This window comes from Acartia tonsa, chromosome 1 (genome assembly GCF_053477335.1).
Source record: "Acartia tonsa isolate MP-2025a chromosome 1, ASM5347733v1, whole genome shotgun sequence".
NCBI lineage: Eukaryota > Metazoa > Arthropoda > Copepoda > Calanoida > Acartiidae > Acartia > Acartia tonsa.
Genome location: NC_137260.1, coordinates 24027649 through 24045015, shown reverse-complemented (window position 1 = coordinate 24045015; position 17367 = coordinate 24027649). Strand labels below are relative to the sequence as shown.

The 17367-nt window shown below is 33.6% G+C and overlaps 1 protein-coding gene across 1 annotated transcript in view; it reads left to right on the top strand.

The window, feature by feature from the left end:
- Positions 1-17367, top strand: part of LOC145315566 (hepatic sodium/bile acid cotransporter-like) — a 79190-nt gene that overhangs the window by 9046 nt on the left and 52777 nt on the right. The window lies entirely within an intron of this gene.

Genomic DNA, 17367 nt, shown 5'->3' with positions numbered 1-17367 from the left:
ATAAAAAATAATTTCCTATTAATTCCAATGACGTTGGATTAAATGGAACAAATACCTTATAAGTATTTGTAAATTTTATTTTCAACAGGTCAAATTTAGTTTCGCGTGGATCAATATACCTTTTACTGGCTTATTTAGCAAAAATTTAAGATAAATATATTTTTTATGATAGACTGCTGTTTTTGGTCAAAATATCCCTTACTAAAGAAAATTAAGTATACAACTTACTTGGTCCGTCAGTCTGTCTGTCAAGCTACAAAATACTTTTATATATTGAAATGTAAAGGTTTAGTGATTTTCTTATTTTCTCTGTTTTTACTATTCCTCTCCTTCTTTTTTTATGACTTATGAATATTTGCTCTGTAACTCATAATGTATGTTTGTCCCACTATTATTATTTTTGCTTTGCTACTTATGAATGTTGTCATCCTTGTTTTTTTTATTTTGTGGTTATCTGGCCACTTTAATTTAACAACTATGTGTTAATTTAACAACTTTGCAAATTTTACTTTTTTTATAATGGCGAAGCTAGACTATGAGTTTTTGCGTCAATGCAAGGGTTGTCTGAATTATACTAACCTTTAACATATAGTTTTAAAAATAAGTGTGATACGAGGATACGTTAAAACCCTAAAGATGCACTAAAGTTCGGACTATTATGTTTTTACTATTTGCCCAGCTTTGCTACTATTGGACGTAATCGTCCTTGGTAGATTATTAAAAAAACGAGAATTACATAAAATTCAGAATTCTTAAAAGATTCAAGAAATTCCAATTTAATCAATAAAACCAGAATTAAAATCGGTAATTAGAGTTTTTTTTCTTTTTACTAATGTTAAGTGCTAATCAAAAGATAATTATTGCATTGATGCAATTTTAAAACAAGAAATTTAGTTTAAATGAAAAATAATCTGAATAATATCAAATTTTCTAAAACAAATACGATAAAAAGCAGGGCTCGTCAGCCGCCTGTAAGCCTTGGGGATATCAACCTTTTACAATGTTAAAAACCAGCTGGAAGTCTACACCTAACCTAAATATGGAAATCCTTGTTTTCAAAAAATAATTAAAAAGGTCTAAATTGAGACTTAATCGCGGCTGAGAGCCTGGGTCACCTCCGGGTTCCAGGGACAAATGTAATCCTTTATCACAGGACTACAATCTCTCACCAATGTCTCCTTTCCAGATCAGTGACGCATTAATCTCTGTTCGGCGAGTATATCTAACCTTAGAATGGTGGTATTATATTACACCGATCCTAAATCCAAATACGCTTAAGAGATAGTCTTTTTCTTAGAAGCCCTAATCCGAAGATGGTATTAAAATATTACTGATAACTTTATACTGCTATTTAGTCTAAGAGTTTTTTATTCCTAGGTATCTAACTTTGTCAACACTTTTGGACTGGAAGTATCTATTGTGGTTACTAGAGCCATGCGAACATGACTACAATATTCCGTTCTGCTGCCTGTATCCCCGTGAGGCGTGAAGTTCTTTGTTAGGTACCTTTGTCAGGTAAGAAAATCACTAGGCTAGCTCCGAACCGATCTTCCAGAGTATTAGCAAAATAAAACTACCTTTAAGACATGAACTTATTCAGAGTTCTAATCCGAAAATGTTAAATTGTCCGAATAGATAACGATCTCCAACTTTTCTGGACTTCAGAAGCTTGAGGGGGGATCCGGTTTGTTAGTGTCGGCCGTCAGATAATGAGCTATCATCAACCGTTAGTGGCTGGGCCACCACCGTACTTTCCCTTTGTTATTCCTATTTAGCCCCGTAGTGACTTGCAATTTAATGGTGCGGGGCACCACGCTATAGGAGTTCTCTTCAGAACAAAAACTTGGAGATAACTATCCGTTCGGATGCCTAAGCTTTTAGGCCCTAAGAAGGCCTTATCCTTAAATTTATCTCAATTGACCAACATCAAATGATATTCTACAATTTATTTAACAAAGTATTTATGAATTTATCTAACAAAACTTTTTATCTTTTAGGTGTGTTTTAAATGAAAATCCTAAGTTTGAGCCGCCAAGACCCTCAAGAAAATTCCAAAGCAAGAGAAGGGAGTCTTCCCTTAAATTTTAGAATTTTTTAAAGAGTATGTGTAATATAGTAATTCCGTATCACGACTGACTGTTTCTCTTTTCCAGGTTTACTTTTATAGGCCCTGAAGCCTTAGGAAAAAGAGAGACAAAAAGGATGACTTTTATTTTTGTGTTGATTTTTATGTTTTAGGGAAATTGGCGACCTGATTATTAAGATTTTGCATTTAAAAGTGTGTGCATATCTCAACTAAATTACAATAAGCATTTCATAAATTAGTAAGATCACATTTTATTTTATTTTACATCAAGAATACATTAAACTATTGGTTTCAAATTAGTTTTTCTAGTAATGTTTTTTCAATGTCCTTTTTAATTTTACAAATTTTCTTTCTTTTAATTTTGTTTTTTCTATCACGAAACCTCTAATTTTATGATTCTTGTGTTGTTTTACTAACGTTAATTTATATTGACAATATTTGCTAACAATTTTTTAGCTGTACTATGACCATTCTATTAAAAGGGTTATTGTCTCTCACTTTACCTTTTAGGGTCTTCGTTTTATAGATCTTATTTCCCCATTTTAATAAATAGGTCTTTATACATGCTTTTTTACTTAAATATTATATTAAATTGTTTTAAATTTGTCTAATTTTGATAATATTTTATAGTCTTTTATTTTCATTAGAATAAATACATAATTTAGAGTATGGGTCGGATTTTTCCCCAGTAAAGCTACTCTACAAGTTATTCATAGAATCGGTTTAGGGGAAAAGGACGAACCATGTACCCCCCTCAAAAAGAAAAGCTCGATTATAACACGTTTCAAGAGGCTAAGGATGACCCGTGTTTCATACAGCCTTGGTTTTTGAGGTGTTTTAAATCATAGGACATCTTTCGTTTATTATTTTAATGATTTTTTTTGTGTTTTTTGTACAAAGAAAAATTACTAAATACTATATTTACGATATTGTTAAGGTTTTTATTTCATAAACATAAAGAGACCAAAAATACTTATACCGATGGCTAAATGTCGTCTTATCTCACATATTTCGCGAATGCCGCGTACACTCCAGAGTACGCCATATTGAATAACCATGCTGGTTTTAGTTTACTTTAAGGTGGCGTCACGCTGAAATTTCTTATTTTCTAAAAAGGGAAAAATACAGTGAAAATTCATCTTTTATAGGTTAAAAATATATAAAATGCATGTGTAAATGCATAAATTAAGGCTAGGTGATAATTTCAATATATTTTCCCTTTGAATTAGCCTTCGGTGATAAGTTTTTTTCTTGTCGAATGAGGAATCAATTCTTCATTTTGATATTAATAAAAGTGATTCTTATTTTTCAGAATTTTCGATTATTTTCCGCGATCTCATTTCCTTGATTATTTTTGTGCGAACTTATTTTTGTCAGGCATTATGTTAAACGAAGTTGCCATGGGGAGGTTATACTCGGTCCTGGCCGAGTATAATCTCACCATGCAACAGTTTAATGCCCTAAACATCTATACTGGCGGTAAGCTGGTAGAGATGTTAGGGCAGCCAGGCAGGGATAAGGAGGAGGACCGGTTGTTTCTGCAGGTAAATATACCTTTATTGTTCCGGCACTGATCCTTAATTCTGTTCTTTCTATGGAGACTTTTTTACTATAATGTTTTATCAAATGAATATTTCAATCACAATAATGTATTCCCTTAATATTATCAATTTTATATTTATTAGAATCAGCTTCTGTTTTTGGTTTTAATTTTCTTCTTTTATTTGCTGATTTTAATAAACATAAGACGTTATTACTTTAATTACAGTATTTTCGGTCATTATCGCTTAGTTTCAATATAAATCATTTTTTATCAGTTTTCTTAAAAATTCCCTATTTCATAATTTAGAGTTGTATAATATTTAGTCTCCCTATTAGATAAATATCTTTTTCGGACTAAATTTTATACGTATTTTTAAAAAATTTTTTCATTTTCATAGTCATATAAAATTTCAAACATCCCTGCATTAAGCTTATCACATAACAATTGTTTTGTGTTTGAATTTTATATTTTATTTATTTTATTCCGTTTTAATTATTCTTTTTTGATAAATAAATGATTTTCCTTTTTTCAGGACGTGTTGTATAAGTTAGAGAAGGCCGGGCTTGACATGATCAGCCCTGCTGATCCCGTGTCTGGAGACGTGTTGATTGCCACCCTGACTTTGATCTCTCTGCTGATCGTCCTCCTCTCTGTTAAATTCCGTAAGTGCATAGTTCGTTTTATTCGATTTTGACCAATTTTTTAACATATTTTAACTTTACTACTTTATTTGCTGAAAGTAAAATACTCAAACAATTTAGCCTCTTTTATTTGTGTATTTTTCAATCAGTTTACCATATTTTAAGATATTGGTCAAAGGAACCGTCTGATCAATGTCACCCTCTTCCACTTATATTATTTACATAAGAGCAGCTAGCAGTGACAGAAAGGTATCATTGATCAGATATTTCCCTGAATATATTATATATATTATCGTATTTTACTATTTTAGTCAACTTAATTATAGAGTAGTTTTTTCCCTTTTTTAACTTTAGGTTTTTTTGTGGTTTTTTAGCCAGCATTAGCTTTTTCGTGTTACCTTAATTTTAAAATTTTATAAATTTTCCCTTTTAAAAGTAGGAAATTTTGCTTTGGATTATTGAGTAAGAATAAATTTTGTTTTGGGTTTTGATTAAAAATAAATTTTGCTTGGGGTTTTTTTGGGTAAAAATTTGTTTTGGGTTTTTTGAGTAAGAATAAAATCCTTTTTTGCGTTTTTGTTTCCAGTGGTAGATTTTCATTACATTTGATTTTGTAGTCGTTTGACGGTCCTTTTTGTTGGAATCTTCCTGGTCTCATGTATTTTTGTCTTGTGGTAGTCGGGATTATTGTGGAACATATTGAGTTTTTTGTCTATCATTTGTTGTGTAGCCAAGTCCAGTTGGTGTCTGCTGAGGTTTTTTATAATTCTTATCGTTCTGCATACAGCTTTCCTGTTTCCTGGTAGAAAAGACATAGGCCCAATTTCTATGTCGTACACAGGGATTTTTAGAAACCAATTTATGATGAAACGCCCGTCCCGTCTGGCTTCATTTGCCAAGAAGGTCCATTTATGTTCCCCAATTACATGATATTGTTGTCTTAGTATTAGGGCAACTTCTGACATTTTTCTGCAATCTTTGTAGCTTCCTAACCAGTTATGTGTACACAAAATATTGTCTCGGTTAAAGTCTAAATAGGGGATCTCGGTTGTTTTAAGATATTTTAGTTGTTCTTGGTATTTTTTATCCCATAGTTGGAAAGGATCTTCAACTTCCGCGGCTGTTACAGGTAGTTGGCTAACGCTGTCCATAGGGGTTGGTTGGTCCATTGTACACGCCATGCTTGGTTGGTTTATCTGTTGAGTTGGTTGAGGGGCATTAGCTATGTCCTTGTCTATTTCAGCAAAGAGGTCCTCTAACATGTCGCCATAGTCAGGGAGATCCTGAAAGGTAAGGTTTAATTCCGTTTCTATGGTTTCTTCCAGGCTTGGTGATGATGGTTGTAGCGTATTCGCAGAATTTGCCGGGGCATCGTTGCAGTCAATGCCAAGAACGCTTTTGACTATGGTTTTTCGATAGTAGTTTAGGTCTTGACCGCCAAAGTTGAGTGGTTCTCCTTTGATCAAGGCAACCGCCGTTTTACAGACGTAAAGGCCACATTCATTTAGATTTGTTTGTTGTGGCGCATCGTTGACGATACTAACGGTTACAGGTGTGTTTAGAATTCTTTCTTCTACAAAAATGTGGTGTAATTTTTGCAGACTTTCAACAATACTTTTTCTATGATCTGCTAAGTCCCATTGAAGGAGCGAGTCATAGTATGCTATTTGATTGCTTGATTTATAAACTACGACGAGAGCCCAGTGGTTTCCCCTTAGGTGAAGGGGAATTAGGACCACTTCTCTATTTAACATGGTATTTAGTTGTCCGTCATATATTTGGTTTAGTTCCTCTCGGCTGTTGCTTTTTAGAAATTCGCCAAAGTAGGTATGTAGAATAGAGACATTTTCAAGATGACCAAGTTCTTCCAATAGAAAAGCAAATATTACTTCCCCCCCCATCCATTGATTAGGACACATAGTTAACATTTCAGCTGGGGTAATTGGACGTTTGTATTTTGGGGTATAAACGGTCAAATTCCTCTCAACCAATTGCATTAGTTCTCCGGATGGGAAATCTATATGTTCAGCTGATAACATCAGCTTCCTTAAGGCTTCGGTTAAGACAGATTGGTATTGTCCCTCGGGATAGGTTTCAGATTGTCCAACATGATTATTTACCCCCTCAATTGGAGCTGTCGTTCCTGAAAAATTATCAGCCATTGTCAATCCTCTCAATTGTCCACCTGAGCATGGCTGGGATAGGCGGGAATGCCCTGACAAATACAGGTGGTAGAACCACCCTGAGCGGTGACGCTGTATTTGCGGGACTTTGCAGCCGCAGCTAATAACTTCTCGTCTTTAGGAAATGCATACTCTGATTGTTCATTCTAAAAATATTAAAAATCATTAAAGATTCTGTATCCTTTCCTTTATCCCGGATTAATGTAGCCTTTTTTTGATTAAGAACAGGAAAATTATTAATTAGTGATTGGAATGTATCAAAATTGTTTAAAAATTTAGTTAAAAATGGAGAAATAAGCATTGGTTTTTGAGGTATCAGGTGGTAATTTATCACGTATGACTTATTAAAATTATTTCGTAATGGAAAAACTGTGGTTTACCTTAAAAATTGTTCTTTTACAAAACTATTTCTATTCGAGTTATAATCAATAAAAGTCAAGCATGATTCCAGATAGATGTGTCCAGCCTCAAGTCTTAATTGTAACTGATTTAATTTGATTTTGAATTATTCTTTACATTTTTTAGAACAATATGGAGGTTTTTTATATGTTTTTATAATTAAGCAAAATTTGATTTTGTGACATAATAATGTTAAAATTTGCGTGCCGTAGTTTTTGTAAAGTAGTCATTTGCGTTTTAAATGTCTAGTTATTGTCTTTTGGTCTTTTTTAGAATTTTAATGGTTTTTTGGTTACCCTGGTAATTTCTGGTACTGCGTGGATGTTGTACAATTTTCCTAGTTTGTCGGTCTAAAAATATATATATATATAGGTACCTAAAAATAAAATTAGCAGTAAGGTAATTGGATGTATATTTTTTCCTAAATAAATTTGGATCTTTCAATGATATTAATTCAGTTTTTTGAGGATTTTATTTATTTTGTTAGAAGAATTTTTTAATGTACACTAGTGGCCGACCCTTCAAACGGCTGGCCCTTGGAGGTTAACGAGCTCATATTCAGTATGTCTAATTTCTTGTTCTTTGCAACAACAACATTTTGCTAAATTTTTTGCGTCATTTTTTGTGCAAGGGAACCATCTGAATTCTCCTTCGTTACTAATGAAATAATTACTAAAACATGTAACAATGACTATGAGCACGTTAAAACCTCCAAAGGAAATCCAAACGAAAATTGCCCACCAGTGTTGCACTATAAAATCGTAAATTACCCCTAAGATATCATTGAAAGATCCGGTTTTTCCAAAATATTTGTTAATAATGTCCGGCGTCATAAGAAAGCTGGCGATAGGATTTCCTTCGTGTTGGTAAATTTCACAGGTAGTGTTGCAGGCATAAGTTAGGTCCTCTATTAATTCTGTGTGTGCGTCTGCTGAGAATGTAAAAGTATAATCGCAACTTTTCACTGTGTCCTTTATGCATTTGTTGTCCTCTACTCTTATATGTCTTCCTAAGCAATATACAGAGTGATGATGGATTAGTGTTTTGTCACAAAGGAGCTCTGGGGGAAAGGTAGATGAAAAAATCGACCTTTCTCGCAAAGCCCATTGTGGCACACCACCAAACCACATCGATTTGTATTTGTATCCATAATGTTTATCAGTATTAAAGGCCCATAAATAATCATCATGGTACAACATGCTTACTATAGGTTTATCAGCAGCTACTAAATCCACGCATTCTCGTAGTAAGGTGGGATCAATCACTTTAGGTTGATCCCCCAATGGGATAATATTAATTAGATAATTTGATATTAGGTCTATTTCTTCCATGATACGGCGGTATATTCTTTGTCTCAAAGGTGTTTTGGTCCCTTTTAAGATGTCATAGATTTTTTGTATTCTGAGGCCTAAGTCAAATTCCTGTAGCTTTAAGGTTTTTCTAAAATTGATTTTGGAATAGAGTGGTGTGAGTCCACTATTTGGTATAGATTCTAGAGTATTCTGAATTTTTTCGCTATCTCGTGCTAAGCTTGCTAAAATTTCAGTTAAAGTGTCATATTTTGTTTCCAATCTTATTAATCTTTGTCTAGTTTCAGGAGTTTGTACTAAGCTTTTGATCTTTTTAATTTCGCCATAAGCTAGATTAATTTGAGACAGAACTTCTTCGGATGTTCTGAAGTCTGGATAATCAGATTCGTTATCACCCTCGTCATTGTCTCCATTATCGGATTGTTCTGACCTATCGTTATTATTTTGATCTCCATTATTATTATTTTGTCCTCCATTGTCATTGTTTTGTCCTCCATTGTTATTGTTTTGTCCTTCATTGTTATTATTTTGTTCCCCATTGTTATTTTCTTGGGATGATCCAGCATTGACTGGAGGTGTTTCACTGTTTGTTGGAGGTGCTTCACTATTACCAGGAGGTACGGCGTTCGCTTCTGATTGTCCTCCATTGTTAGCTGGAGGTGTTTCGGAGCTTGATCCTGCCGGTGGTGCAGGTTTTTCAGAGGATGAAGGAGTTTCATTCTCCACTTTTGGTCCGCTGAGTGGTAAATTATTGCCTTCAAGTATTTGTCGTTTTAAAATACGATTTTGCTTCTTTAAATCCCTATTTTTCCCCATAGTTCTCTTGAATAGGCCTCTAAGATAGCGGTTTTTTAATGTTTTTGATTTTAACATTGAGTTAGTGGAGATTATACTATTTTGTAATGCGATTTTTTCAGCAACAAGTTTTAGTTCTTTATTTTTTGCTACTGCTTTGTCATTTTGCAGAGTTTTTTCCATTTCAATCCCTTCATTGATGTATGAAGTAGCAGATTGAAGTTGTTCTTTTAAGTCTGAAATTTCTTGTGACAATTTCTCTCTTATTTGTAAGATGTTTCTCCCATAATCTTTTTGAGCTTTTTCTTTTTCTAGTGTTAGATCTTTGATAGTTTTTTGGCAGTCTTCTAAATTATTTTCTAATAAACCCCTTTTTATTTCTATTTCTTTTATTTCTTTATTTAGCCAGTTTACCTTATCATCTTTAAACCTATCTTTTTGGAATATTAAGGTATCTAATTGATTTTGAACTGTGGTTTTTTCGTTAATGGCTTTATTTCTTTCTAATTCTAGTCTATTTATTTCTTTTTGCAAAGCAAGTATATTTTGATTTAATTCTTGGAGATTCTTTTCTAGAGTATTTGTCCTTTTTTCGCAATTCTCTAACCTTATTGTTAGTAGTTCTTTATCGTTGTTGACCTGTTTGTTGTCTATTGTTAGTGATGTTACAGTACTTTTAAGTTCATTGAGACTTAAATCAGTACTTAATTTTTCAGCTGTTATTTGTTCGTATAATTCATTTAAGTCTGCCCATCTTCCTTCCGCTGTATCAGCTCTTGTTTTTTCAGCCGTTACTCTACTTTCTAGTGTTAATTTACTTCCAAATAAGGCATGATTTTCCGTTTCTAGGTCATCATACCTTCGACCTAATTCCTGATATGTTGAAGATAAATGTGCTAAGTTTGCTGAACAATCTCGTTGTAGATTTTCTAGCTTGGTTCTTTCTTGTGTCTCTAGTTTAATGATGTTTTCTAAATCTTCTATATGATCTTTTAACCTTGCTATTTCGCTATCTTTATTAGCTGCTTGATTAACAAGTTGTCCTAGATGTTGTCTTAGTTCAAAAATAGTTTGCATTATATTTACGTGGTCGGGTTCATCACACTCTGTTAGATCCACCTCCATTATTTCCTCTGTCAACCTATTTAGTGGTATACATCTTAATCCCTTTCTATTATTTTCATCTTTAGGTAAAGGTTTTATTGAAGCATTACTTTCCCCACTGACTTCCATTTGTGATTCGGGATTATTTTCGGGTTTTATTGGGTTAGGGTCATCATTGTCAACCTCCATTTCCGTGTTAAGATTGTTTTCAGGTTTTATAGGATTGGCATTTGAGATGGAATCTCCCATGTCTCTGGGTAGATAAGATTCTACGTCGGGTTTAACTAGGATTTCTTCAGGTTTTATGTTTGGAGTGTGTTCAGGTAAAGGAGGTTCTTCTTTTACAGGTGAAGAGTTTTCAGGTAAATGAGATTCTTCTGTCACAGGAGAAGAGTTTTCAGGTAGATGGGATTCTTCTGTCACAGGAGAAGAGTTTTCAGGTAGATGAGATTCTTCTTTCACAGGTGGAGAATGTCCAGGTAAAGGAGGTTCTCCATTGGAGGCTGTATGGCTATGACCTTCCTGTGGTTCTTCAGGTTTGGGAGAAATCATAGGAGCTTCTGTTTTTAATGTAGGATTAGTATTCGCTACTGTTGCTGAGCTCGATTCTTCCGTAGGGTTAGAGCTAGTTTCAGTAGTTGGAGGGGTTTCTGTTTTTGTTGTAGGATCTGTACTTGCTACTGTTGCTGTGCTCGATTTTTCCGTAGGGTTAGAGCTAGTTTCAGTAGTTGGAGGGGTTTCTGTTGATGGGATAGATTCAGATTGTGTTGAAGGTAGTGTTGGTGGAGGTGATGGAGGTAGGGATTCAGATGTTGGTTCCACTGTTGAGTATGATGAAGGGGGTTGTTCATCCCCTAGTTCATCTAGTTCACTTTCGTGAATTTCATCGCTATCGCTTTCAGAGTCGGAGCTCGAATTCATTTGAGCGTCAGAGTCTGTGTCAGGATTATAATTTGGGTCGTCATAATCATTATAGTTATAATTGAGTCCTCCTAAATCCATATCTTGACCCCCGTTGTCTTGACTGTCACTATTTGTATTTATATTGTTTGAAGTAGAAGGGCCAGCTGAATTAGCACTAAATAATGGAAGATTATTTGATTCCAAAAAGTTGATTAAACCAGAAGATGAATCGCTGACATATTGGCGAAACACTTCGTCTGGCATACCTTCCATTCCTAGCAATTTAGCTATGCCTTTTCTTACTTTCTTTTTTAGTACTTGGGTCTTGTATCTTTTTAAATCAAAATTCCCTAGTTTTCCTATTCTAAATAATTGTTCTCTTCTTAAGTTTTCGATTCCATAATTTACTGATATACTTATTTTTAGTTGTTCAGATCTGGGTCTATCGTTATATTGAGTAGGTGGGTTGTCAAAACCGTTATCAAAGACTATTGCCAATATTTGTCTCATAGTGAAAGCTGGAAATGCTGGATTTTCTATTGCTGGGGGTTTGTTAGAGATTGCGGGGTCAAGACGTGGTTTTTTAGGTTCACTTCGCTTTTTTCTAGTAGGACTTTCAGTGGTTGTAGGGTTACTAGTAGTAATCATGTCATATAATTCTATAATCAGATCCTCTACGTTAGCTAATTTACATGTAATAGTGCCATTTTTGATTCTATCCAAACTATTCTTTAAGTCTAGTAATCCTATACCAATATGGTTCAGTTGTTCGTTTTGGAAATATCTCCTAGCAATGAATTTAAAAGCTTGCCAAAAGCCATGTTGAATTTGATCTCTAAAAATGTTTTTAAACTCTTTTTCCCCTAGAATTTGTATTTTGAATTTTATGGAATCTTGGTAATAAGAAGGGAATCTTTCTACTGGTAGGTAGTGAGATTCCTTGAGAAAACTGACCTGTTCCCCTTGTAACACACCACTACTAGCCCCAAATAGTAAGGATAGGATTAACAAAATCATTTCCTAAAAGTAGAAAAAGTTTTTTAGTTTTTTGTCTAGTTTTTTGTGTAACCACTGAAAGTCATACATTTTTAATCGTCCTAATTCTTCAATTTATCATAATGAATACGCAATTTTCTGTTTACAATTGCATTAATCGGATAGTCAGGTGATCTCAGACAGTGCAGGTAGTCGATCCATAATTTGTTGTAGTCTGATTTGATGTGTAGTCCATTGTCTTTTTTCAAGTCTAACACATATTTCAGTATTATTTTTTGAGCGGTCTTATTCCCTCCTAAATTTCGGAAAGAGAACAAGAAGTTCCTTTTGCACAGTTTTTTCAAAAATTCCATATCTGCACAAAATATTTCGTCTATGTCTAGGTTGATTAGTATGAAGTTGATCCAGTGGCGCAATGGCACCACTCGGACTATCGGTACTTTTGCTATGGTGAAACAATGTTTTAAAGTTAATTGCATTGATGACACTGTATCATGGATTGTTTTTAAATCTTGTGTGTGGTGATCAGGATCTTGGCAACACGTATAGATAAATCTTGGGGAGGTTGGCAGAATCACGATTCTTTCTTTCATTTCTGACAATTCTATCCCTTTCTTCTTGAGATTTTTAATCAGAAACCTTAGTAGTCTTTTCATACATTGTATGTAGGATATTGTTTTGTCGTTGTCGAAACCGGTTGTATTTTCTGGGTTGTGGTGGTCATTTTTACATTGGTTGACAAATAGAGAGTTTCCTGTTAAATTTAACAGTATTAGTGTGTTTTTGTTTAATTCTTTTCTTAGGGATTTAAAGAAATTTCTTTTTATTTCTCTTTTTCTGGGGGGTAAGTTTGATGAATATAACATTTGTACATTTGTTAGAAAAAGAAAAACAAAACCTGCCTTTTCAAGTTCGGACCTTACTCGTTGGAAGTAACTTCCCCCTATGCATATAACTTTTTGCTTTTTATATGCAGGCGCCATCTTTTAATCTCTGATTTATATGCTGTGCTGAAACATAAAAATAATATAATTGCTTTTTAAAATGATATCAATTAATAGATTTATTGAGTATTGGTCCGATCTTTAAAAGGTTTATCTTATTTTATTTGTAATGTTTTATTAATTTCGATTTATTTTTAGTTTTGCCGAAAGACAAGCTGAAGGCCTTCTCCCGGCGTTTTTCCCTGGCGTTTGGTCAGGTGTTTCATCTGCGGTCACGTCCGGGGGGGGCCGCCGACGATTTCCAGCTTGAAGATATCGAAGCCCCTATGAACAACCCCGCTGTTGAGCGCGAAGCTGCTGTTGTGGAGGACGCTCCCCCAGCTTATTGTTCTATTATGTGGTAAGTAACTTTTTTAAGTATCGGACTTATTTTAATAAAGTGTTCTCAATAACCCGCTAATTTATCTCGATTTTAGCGTTTTATTATCTAAAGACATTTAACAAGAGTTTTTTGATATATTTTTTGTTATTTCTTTACTAATTTATTTATGTTATTTTCAGATTTTTCTGTCTGTTTTTCCCAGATCTACCTGGGGTATTCTTTGGCCATTTGGCTGTATGCTAATTTACCATCTATTTATCTGCTGTTTAGCAGATTGCGAGGTAATAATCAGAATTTGATATATATATTGCTTTTTTATTTAGTCAGTGAAATTATACACTGAAATCTTACAGTTTTTGATTAGTTATTGTTATGGATCCCAACTACGTTTACGACGAAGATAGTAGTGAGGAGATTGGTGTTGATCTTTATGATGGTTCGTTGGACTATCATAAAGATTTCTTACGTTGCTTGGAGCCTTCTGTAGTTAATGTTATTTGTAGGTAATGATTATTTTTTGTACTTTTTTAGAAGTATTTATTAGAGGAAGAATAGTATTATTTATTAATTCTATCTTTTTCTTTTTTAGTCGCTACCAACATCCAGCGCCGCCTCCTGTCTTGTTTAACTGTTCCGAATCTATGCCGGTTTTGAAGGAGGCGCCCGTGAGCGGCCTTCGGTCCGCTTGCCCAGCACTCTTGCTGGTTGGGGCTGGCGTTGTGTGTTTTCTTTTGGTTATTGTGGTGAGTACCTTTTATGTTTTTTAAGTTTCAATATATTTGGTTTTTATAACCTATGGTGCTTTCCTCCCTGTTTTTATTTTAGGGTTTTTGGAAAGTTATTTTTGGTCTATGTTTGACCTATTGCCCCATTCTTATTTGTTTATAAGTTTGGAAGCTAGTTGCCCTTTTTGATTTGAGCTAAAAGACCTCTTTTTTCTTTTATTGAGGAATAAGGCCGTATGCATACTTTACCCTTATTTTATTTGAATGAAACTTTAAAGGATTTTTTATTAACCAAAAGATTTAATGTTATTTGCAATGGCAAATACTCTCCCCCTGTGGCAAAAAAAAATTACCTTTTAGGGGTATTTTGACGACATATATGTAGCTTTTATATCTCCTTTAATTATTTAAATACCAGGGATGTAGGGAGGGAGGGTGTATTTGTTAAAAATTATTTTCTATCTATCTTATAAGTGATTATTTGTTCAAGACTAGTAGCGCTTTTTTACTGACTTTAGAATTTTGACTGACTGAGTATTATTGATATAGAATTAGTCGAGAGAAAGATAGATAGGAATTGCTATTTCATTTTATTTGCTGCTTTATGTGGGCATTAGTTTGTTGCTATTTTATGTTCCTCTTTGTCTGAGGTTCGTTTATGGCTGGTTGTCCAATAGGAATTCGTTTTAAAGACAGGTTTAAGAGGTGTATTCGTGAGTTAAATGCACGTGATTTGTTTTTATGCGCTTGGGTTTTTGGTATAAGAATAGTTTGCTGTTGTTTTGGTTTTATTAGTTGTGGTTTTTGTTTGAAAATGCCTTTAACAGAGGAGGAGAAAGTTGAAGCTTTCGAGCTGAATAATAGCCATTTTGAGAGTTTGAAGTTGAATTTTACTTTCCTTTTGGATAGATTTCAAGATGAGGCTCGTTATGCTAGTTTTACTAGATTTAATGATCCAACGTTGCCTATAAGAATTAGGGAAGAATTCTGGGTTTCTGGATTCTTTGGTCGTTTGGATAGCCTGTATGAGAGATTTCTTACCCTACAACCAGTATTTGGTGTTGATCGTGAATCTTTTATTGCTAATATTAGACCTATTGTTGATGGATATTATCAGCTGCGCGAAGAGTTTTATGCTAATATGATTATAAATTAGTTTGTTGTTTCTTTTTAATAAATATGATGTGTTGTATAATTTGTGTTTTATTTTAGTGACTGAGTGTTGTTTTATTTTAATATTCGAAATTAATGTTATTTGGTTATTATGGTTTAATATCTATGTGTTTTGTTGGTGTTAAAAAGTTTTTATAGCAAGGATTACATTTTAGATGCAATGTTAAATATTATTTTTAATTTTGCTAATTTTTTCTATTGTTGTTGTGTGTTAACGCTATAAGGATTATAACTCACTTTTAGAAGTTTTATAAATTTAACGCTTTTGGAACAAAATTTTAATTTTACTTATTTATTCTAAGGGTTAAATTTTTTGCTTGTTATTTTGGATTTTTTGATATCGGTGTGTGTGTTTGTAATCTGTATGTGTGTTATTGACAATTTTAAGTATAAATATAAGTTGTGCTTTATGATTTTATCATTCTTTATTGAACTTTGGAGTAAAAATGTCTGAGAAAGATTTCACGGATGCGGATGTTTGTTATGAAAATGCGTATGAGAGTGCTTGTGAAGATTGGGATTTTATTCGAGAATACGAGTTTGGTTGTGCTCGGCAGCAGTTCGAAGCATATTTGGAATATCCTGGTGATGGTATCTGTATCTTGGCTAAAGAATGTTTGCGTGAATTGGATGTACTGTTCAACTATTTCAGCTTGAGCCGCCCCATATTTGGAGAAACCAAGGGGGCTTTTGTTCGAAAGATGAAACCTATCTTTAAAAAGGTTGCAAAGCTGGATCGATTTTTTCGAGATGCTATGGGCTTTGTTGGCCAGAATGTTTATGATATTTGGCAAGAATATTAAAATTTAAATTTGTAGTTTAGTTTCAGTTTGTAGTGTTTTATAAAATTTATTGTCATAATTTTATGAATAAATTTTGTAATATTTATTTATTTGTTGTTTTGTATGCCCGAAAATATTTCTGATCTATTTTATTTTTGTTCTATGGACGGTTTATTTAGTTTTGCGCGCGCGTATCTGGTGTGCTTAGAGTTCTAATGTTTTTTGGTTTTGGTTTTACTTTTAGTTTGTTAGCGAATATTTAAAAGAATGGCTGCAAGCGAAACTGTTAGATTAATTTGGGAGGATTTGACTAGCGTCATGAGGAATGCACATAGATATCTACAAATGAGGATTGAGACTTCTGATCCTACCGTTGATAGACAGGAGGTGGTTAGACTATTGGGTGTTCAAGAGACTTTAGTCGCAAAGGTCTTGCTCTGTCGGCCTTTGCCAGGAGAAACTGAAGATGTTCAACTTGCTAAGTTGAAAACTGTAGAAGATGATGTAGAGTTTCACCAGCTCCAAGTTTTTCATGTTTAGACAAATTATTTGTGTTTCAAATATGCATTAATAAATGTGAAAATTATTTTATTTATTTTGTTTTATATTATATTTTCTAAAATTTTGTTTTGTTTTAATAATTTTGCCGCCTCTTTTATTTCCTAGCTGCCCGCAGCTGTTGTGTATTTTAATCGGTTTTAAAAAGGGGTGTGTTTTATTTCTCCAGGTGTGGTAGCTATTAAGTCTTTGTTATTTGGCGCGCTTAATTTGCGCGCGAATTGGTTTATTTTTGTGCTTTAGTTGATGTTTGCTTGGTTTGTTTTGTTTAATTTCAGTTGTGTTTGGTTGCTTATTGCGGAAATGCCTACATTTGCTAGTCGCGAGGCTCTAAAAGTTATTTATGGCGATTTCACTAGAAATATAGCCAAAATTGTGGTGGGTTTACAAAACGGCGAATACGGAGATTTAGCTTCTCAAACTGATCGCGATAATTTTAGAAGAGAGTTGCTGGATTTAGAATTTGAGTGGGTCAGCCGTTTCACACCAGATGATACTAAGCCTGCTACTTTTGGGGATGATTTTATCGAGTATTCGAATGATTACATTGAGTTTATCCGTCGAAGATTCGATTCAATTTCCAACAGGATCTGTGAGAAAACCAGCGGCAGCTTTCCTTGATTTTGAAATATGTTTTTAATGTTTCCAAATTGATTTTTCAATAAATTGTGGAAAATTGTTTTTTATTTGTTTTAAACGGCGTAATAATATATTAATAGTTTTTATTAAAAGGTTAGATTTATTTTATATTGTTATGTTTGTATTGGAAAGAATTGTAATGTTAGGCTTGCCGCTGTAATTTAGCGCATTATCATGCAGCATTCTATTAGCCAATAGAAATTG